The following is a 7,551-nucleotide window of genomic DNA, read 5'->3' on the forward strand; positions in this document are numbered from 1 at the left end:
CCATGGCAGGGCGTGCCTACATCCCATGCCACCCTTCTTGGGGTGCTCAGGTCCACAGCCCAGTAGTCTCATGGAGGGCAAGCTGCCCGTAGCGTCCTCAAGGGGCCATGGGACTCCCAGGGACCAGGCCTGCTATTCTGTGGAGCCCCTCTGGTTCTGGCCCAGCAGGTGGGCCACTTCAAGTAGCCAGAACCCCAGGTCACACGCTCAGGGCTGGGTCCCGGGATTGGAGACCCCTCCTCTGCCAGGCTGGGGGATTGGGTGCTACCCAGCTCTCTGACTGAGCAGGCCTCTCCCAGCAGGGCACCCAGCCCTCATCAGCTGCGTTCTCCTGATAGTGGACCTGAGTGGAGTAGGGTGGGGACTGGCCTGCCTGTCAGGTGCCATCAGGCAAGCTCCAGCACATCCGCTGGTCCCTGTGCTGTCTCCACAGTTGTTACATGTGAACCCATGGTCAGGGACCCATGAGGCTCTGCCCAGTTTTGTTGATACCCTGTTTTGCAGACATTCTGTTGTCCTCCTGGGACTGGTCCCTTCTGATGACATGTACAGGGTCATGAGGAAGGCCCACTGCCCTCCTGTCTGGGCAGTGCCCTGGCGCCCCATCCTCCAACACAGATGGGTTGTGTTCTGGGACACCCCACATGTTCACCCAGATGCAGCTGCCCTTGTCTACCTGCAGGGTGTGTGGGGCAGCTGAGACCAGAGTTCACCTGCCTGTCGGGCACCCTGAGTTGAGGTCTCGCTGGCAGCAGTCCCCCGTGGGACAGTGTAGGGCAGGCCCTCCCCTGGACCCTTGCCATTGGCCCCTGTGCTCTGCGGGGTTCTCCAGCGGGGGCCCGCCGCCTCAGGTGGTTTCATGGGCTGCAAAATCAGCTCTCCTCCTTTCCCCGAGGATCCACCCAGGCCCAGAGGAACGAATGCAGCCCACCCCACTCAGAGCCAAAGACTGGACCTGTTCTGTCTGCCTACTGGGGCCCAGGCATCTGGGCTGCCCCCATGCCTGAGGGAGACTCACTTTCAGGGACACGGGGTCTGTTCCAGGAGAGCACTCACGGGGCACTAGGTGACAGGAGGGTGCCATGCTCTGCAGGACACTGTCATAGGCTTCATTTCAGCCATGACACCCCTCACATGCACCATTCCTGACCACCACCACCCCCAAACAGATTTATCATCCATTTCTGCTGCCACTGATCCCCATTGGGGGCCAGCCCCATTCTGACCTCCTGAGGGCAGGCAAGGTCCAGCTCCTGTACACTGTCCTGCGGGCCCTACCCAGCAGTCCTGAGGAGGGGAAGGCGTGGGCAGCCTTGGCCTTGGTCTCTGAGACCAGGCCCAAATCGCCTCCATCAGAGGTCCACAGGCCTTGAGGCCACCTCACCCTGTGACCTTGCTGGGCTCCCAGCTCCCAGGGCCTGGCCCAGCGGGCACATGGACCAGAGTGAGGGGGTGACCTCAGGCCCTGCCCTCCCAGCTCTGCCTAATTGCAGGTAGGGTGAGGATGGGGAGGAGGGAAGTGCCTTCCCCGGAGGGTGGGCATGGCTCTCCCACACTTGGTGGCCCTGGTGGTTCCCACAGCAACGCCTCCACATCTGAGAACACGATGGCAGGACTGCTTTGGCCCGTGGGTGGGCCAGTGCAGGGACAAGGCAGTGGTCAGGAAGGTGCCCACTGGTTGTGGGGGTTTGTCTGCAATGCTGCTTTGTGCTCCCCAGATCCTTGCTGCCTATGGGCTCGTTGAGACACCCCTGGGCCTAAGGGCAGAGTGAGCTGTAGTGGACCGCAGGGCCACAGCCAACATGGTTGGGTTAGCAGAGTGGAGGTCCTAACCCGCCCCACAGGTCTGCAGCCCAGCAGGGGAGAACGGGAATAGGGTCGCTGTTAAAATCCCTGCATGTGCCTGCCCTCCCCCTGAAGGACGGGGTGTGGATAGCAGGATGTGGGCGAGGCTCGACCCCAGTAGTCCATAAGCCTGATACCAACCTGTCAATCCCTCTTCAGACATAGATCATCACAGGCCAGTGGGTGGGAAGTCTTGTGGATCCAGGGGCAGTGGAAGCATCTCAGCGCTGGTGTGGGTCTCCACGTGGCTTCCTCGGCGCTCTGCATGTCTCAACAGCAAGAAAGGGAAGGCAGAGAGAGTGGGTCTCCCAGTGAGCTACTTACAGCCATCATGCCTCCAAATGAGGTCACCAAGCTGAGACCCAATTGACAGGCTAGACGACTCCCTGTCGCTCAAGTTGACAAGAGATGATGTCACTGCACCATACCCCGTACCATATACCACATCACGCCTCACAGCACATCCACGCATGCTGAAGACTCCTCCTCCCCCAGCTTGAAGCTAGGAGCAGCTCAGTTGTGGGGAGGGTGGTAATAAGCCCCAGCGGGTCAACAGTCTATCAATTTGCTTGGACGTGTGCTGAAAGTGTGCAGACATTGCTGCTCTGCAGCCGCTGGCTGCTTCTGTCCCGACTAGTGTGCGCCCCTCACCTGGCAGCCCTGCAGCTTTGCTCTAAACCACCACGTGCCATTCCTGATTGACTCCAGCTCACCTGGAAAATGCCCTCCCCACACCTCCAGACCAGTCTGGGTTCGTGGCGGGGGCGGGGAGGAGTGCATGTGTGCGCGTGTTTCCACCCTGCAGCCACCAGGAGAGATGCTGCAGTCTTTCCATGAGACCCGTAGCCTTAGAAAAAGTCCTCAGGCAGCTCTGCTTAGTCCCTCAGGGTCACTGAGTTGAGATGACCTCGGGGGCAGGGGGGTGGTATAGGTGGGCACTTACCCCTACACGGTAGACTGACCGGGGTTCTGCCTGATGCCCAGCCGGGCACCCACCCCTCTTCCCCACAGGACTCTCCAGCCCTGAGCCTGTGCTCCCCCACTCCCCGAGGCCCCCTCCAGCACTCTCTTGGTGTGGGTCCTTCCTCGCGTTGTGCCACTGTGGGTGCCCTGGCCAGGGTGACATGCTGGTCTGCTCCCTTCCCAAGCATGTGTGTCTCCTGCTGGGCTGAGCCTGCCAGGATACCCCCACCCCCACCCTCCAGGTCCCCATCAGCTGGGAGGAAGAGTCCCACTCCCTCAGTGAGGCCAGCAGCATAGGAGCCCCAGAGAAGGGCCTGCGGGGGTGGGGTGGGGAAGAGGCCTTGGCCTTCACCAAGAGGACGCCAGCGAGCTGAGTCGTGGGAACGGACTTATTTGGCAAGAGAGCAGGAGAGGGGTCGATTTGCATTTGAGGAAGGAGAGGGATTCTGGCAGCTGGGCTGAGCCTGGGACCCATGGCTGTGACACAGGGGCTGCTAACCCAGCCCAGCCCCTGGAATCCCTGGGAGAGAGGATGAGACCAGCAGCTTAGTTCTGAGCCCAGTTAGAACCCCTCTCTGGGCTCCAGGACCCCTCAGTTATGGGCAGAGGGGTGAGTCTGCACCCTGCAGAAGTGGCCCCAGCCCTGAGCTGACTTTGAGGTGAACCTCGGGGCCTCAGGTCCCTCATGCTGCAGACCATTTGGCTCCAGTGCCCCTCACTCCCACCCCGGGCTCAGCCCAAGCCCCTCATCTGTAATTGAGGGTGCTGTGCACTCTGGTGGTCGTGGACCAGCAGTTGGACATCTTCATGCAGGGGACACCTGTGGGGCCCTGGCATAGAGTCCCCAGTCACACACAGCCAGCCCAGCCTGGCTTCCAGAGTTCAATGGGGGCAAGCGGCCAGGTCTGCCCCACCTCTTGGGACTTTGGACTTGGTCCCAAGGCCCTGGGAGCTGAGCAGGGCTGCAGGGTGCACCTGGCCACCTCGGGCAAAGGCCTGCCTTGGTGCAAACCCTGTCCCCAAGCACGTGACCCTGAGCCCTGGGAGGGAACTGGATCTACCCCAGAGCCCAAACTACCCAGAAAAACCTGTCATTGATTCTGACCTGTGGCGACCCTATAGGACAGGGTAGAACTGCCCTGTGTGTTTCTGAGACCACCACTCCTTATAGGAATGGAAAGCCTCATCTTTCCTTCAGAGCAGCTGGTGGATTTGAACCGCCGGCCTTGCAGTTGGCAGCCAGCTCGTAACCACTGTGCCACCAGGTCCCCTTACACAGGGCAGATGGCCTCCTCTGCTGTGTGTAGCTCACTGCAAGGTCAGCAGTTCAAACCCACTAGTCACTCCACAGGAGCAAGACAAGGCTGCCTGCTCCCCTAAAGTCACAGCCTCAGAACCCCACAGGGCCAGTTCTACCCCGGCCTGCAGGGTTACTGTGAGTCCACTCCATGGCTGCGAGGGTCTGTTTTGTTTGGAGAGACTTCCAGAACCTTCCCTGGGCTTTCTAGCACTGAGCTGAGAGGAGAGGCCACGCTGCAAGCCCCCTATCCCCACCCTCTGCTTAGGAATCTGCAGGCAGGCAGGGGCCCTGTGATGGGGTGGGGGCACCTTCTTTCCAGGCCTAGAAGAGGCCCTGCCGCTCCGGACACCCCCCCCCCCCACACACACACACAGACACACACACAGAGCAGTAACAGTCTGAGGAAGCCTCCAGCCCCCATGAGGGGAGGGGACAGAGCCCCCCCTGCTGAGCTGGGGTTGCTTGTGAGTGAGGCCCCACCCACGGGAGCCCTCAGGAAGCTTGGGGGTGGGGGGGGAGTGCTGAGTCAGGGGGTTGACATCCCTTCTGGTTTCTCTGCCACCAGAAGAGGAACAGTCAGGATAAGGGCCTGTGTGGGCCTGGAGGCTCGAGCCCCTCCCCCGGCTGCAGGCTGCATCTGAAGGCCAGAAAAGGCCTCTTCTTGGGCTGAGTCCAGGAAGTGGGCCTGGCCGGCCCCAGCCTCCAGCCCACAGCTCACAGCCCCAGTGTCAATCCCAGAGCTCAGCTCAGAGCCCAGGGATCCGCCCCCTGGACTGTCCCCTCTCCACCACCACGGGAAGAGTCCTGGCAGTGCAGGGGTTAAGCACTGGACTGCTGACTGAAGGGTGGGCAGCGGTTCAAACCCACCAGCCGCTCCTGGGCTTCCACAGAGACAGTGGACGATGGCCCTCCATCACTCCTCACCTCCCCACTCCCATGTTCAGCCAACAGGCCAGGTTTGTGAGGGGACACAATGACACTGGGGAGATAGGGCTGCTTGACTCCTTAACCTTTCAGACCCAGTTGTCACCCAAGGGCAAAGTTCAGAGGGTCAGGCGCCAAGGGAACTGGCCGTGCAGGGAGGAAGTGGGACGTGGAGCTGCGAGGGGGTACAGGGAGGAAAGAGGAAACAGATGGGAAACTGATCAGCTCTGATCTGTCGCTTGGTCCTCAGCATGAACAACCCACTGCCCCCAAGTGGACGGCAACTCAGAGCCCCTGGCAGGACGGCTAGCTCAGCCCCGTGGGCTTCTGACTGGAACTCTTGCCAGGAGTAGAAAGCCGCCTCTCTCCCCCACAGAGCGGTTGGTGGTTTCAAACTGTCTATCTTGCAATGAGCAACCCAGCGCTTAACAGCTGGTGGATTTGAACTCCTGTCCTTGGGGTTAGCAGCTGAACAAGTAACCCACTACGTTGCCAGGATTCCAGCAAACCCCTATCAACTCGTAGCCCCTTTCCATTTCGTGCTGACCATGGTCAAGACCCAGTGACACGTGGAACAACCGGCACGACCTGAGCCATCCACCGCACTCGACATCTGGGCTGGCTTCCCTGTGAGACCTTTCCAGGTTCCCAGAAACGGGAGAGAGCCTGTGGGACCTATTGTGGCCCTTTGACCCCAGCTAACAGCAAAGACCAGAACTACTCCCCTCCGGCGAGCTCTCACTGATATGGGCGACACAATCCGCACAGGGTTATGTCTCTGTGGGTACCCCCCTGGTCAGAGTCCACCCAGGGAGGGCGCAGGCTGAGCTGACACCTCACAGCCGAGCTGAGGTGGCTGCTGATGAGGGAGGTGACCCTGCTGGTATATGCCCCACTCTCAGACAGCAGAGTGAGGGGCACTGGGGGTGACTTGCTGCCCCAAATGCAGGTACTACACCTGGAAGCAGCGCAGCCAGTGTCCCCACACCAAGTCGCCAGAGGCAGACAGCAGTGTTTGTGGAGAAGGTGCACCAGCTTGGAGACCACGGCGGGGCCACACACACCGTCCGCGTGGTGTCCTGTTTGACATCAGAAGTCCGAGCAAACAGGCCTTTGGCTTTGGAATGCACGCACGCTCTGGGGAATCACGTGCAGATGTTTTACGCTAACTCGGATTTCAGGGGAACCACGGGGTGGGGGTGAGGGTGAGGGGGGAACGACTGTTGACCGTGACCAAACAAACAACACCATAAGGTTCCTTAGGTCCTGGGCCAGTCTCAGGATGGCTCTGTGAGTGACCAGATGGCAGGGCCTAGCTTTTCGTCACCAACAGTCAGGTAACTAAGAGGAGACTCTCAGCAGGTGACATCCGCAGCCAACCTGTCTGCTTTTGAGCAATGTAGCCGGTCACAACCTCCCTGGAGACCACATTCGGTGAAGGACCTGAGGCTAAATGTGTTTTGTGAGGGGGATTCTTTTAACATCTTAAGTAAAACAACTTGGGCTAGAGACCCTTGCCTTGCTGGTAGGTGCCTGCAGTGGGTCCCAGCTCCTGCCCCATCCTCACCATTGGTCCTGTTTGAGCTACTGGCGACAGTCACTGTCAGGACATCTCCTGGAGGGTCTTGTGCCATATCACTGACCCTCCACTTCACCGAGCAGGACGTCCTTCTCCAGGGAGTGGTCTCCCCTGACACCACCAGCACAAAGTATGTGAAATCAAGTCTGGACATCTCGCCTGTCCCTACAGAGCATCCTGGTCAAGGGTCTTCCCAGACAGATGTGTTTGTTCCTTTGGCAGCCCCTGGTACTACCTTTGGATAAGATGACACATTCCTAAAGGTGGGGCCCCGTTGATCTTTAAGCTCTGGACCTGTCTCCATGCCTATGCTGACAGCCTGCGGTGTGTGTGGGGGCTTTCTGAGCACTCTACGCCCCCGTTGTCCTATGTGGCCCCCTTTTACAATGAGCAATGGAGACCCCAAGCCCCCCAAAAAAACAAACCACCACCCACTGTTACGGAGTGGATTCCGAGTCCAGGGACCCTCTGCGGGGGCGGCCTCCACGTCCTTCCTCCTCCGAGCGCTTTAACCGTCGCGCCACCAGGGCTCCTGCAGGAGGTACAGAGAGGCTCAGCCACGGCGCCGCCAAGACCCCACGGCTCGGCTCCGGCGAACCCGATCACCCCGCCTGCAAGCAGCGCGGAGCGGAAGTAGCGCGGCCGGGAGTTGGGTGCGGGGACCCCCGCAGGGCTGCGGGAGGAAATGGGGTCGAGGCCCGCCCACCTCTCCAGGGCCACAAACAGGCGCGAGACGCTTGGTACAGCCAGGGTTCCAGTCCACGTGTCCCGCGGAAAGCCAGGCCGCCGCGCCGGTGCGGGGTGAGGGGTGCGGGGTGCGAGGACCAGGCGCCCGCCCCCAACTCAGCCTGGTCCGGCTCCTCCCAGACATGGGCGGGGCCTTTGCATGCGGGCCGGTGACGAGGTGGGGCGGGGTCAGATGTTAATAGTCGTCAGGGGG

General features: G+C 60.6%; 1 long non-coding RNA gene across 1 annotated transcript; it reads right to left on the reverse strand.

Annotated features, from left to right (window-relative positions):
* Positions 1-1,998: 1,998 nt before the first annotated feature.
* Positions 1,999-7,453, reverse strand: LOC142422156 (uncharacterized). The gene is made up of 3 exons (XR_012779054.1): positions 7,318-7,453; positions 7,047-7,143; positions 1,999-2,114 (listed from the first exon to the last, which is right to left on the reverse strand). It is a non-coding gene; the product is annotated as an uncharacterized LOC142422156 (long non-coding RNA).
* Positions 7,454-7,551: the final 98 nt, after the last annotated feature.

The sequence above is a fragment of the Tenrec ecaudatus genome, chromosome 12 (assembly GCF_050624435.1).
Source record: "Tenrec ecaudatus isolate mTenEca1 chromosome 12, mTenEca1.hap1, whole genome shotgun sequence".
Classification (NCBI taxonomy): Eukaryota; Metazoa; Chordata; class Mammalia; order Afrosoricida; family Tenrecidae; genus Tenrec; species Tenrec ecaudatus.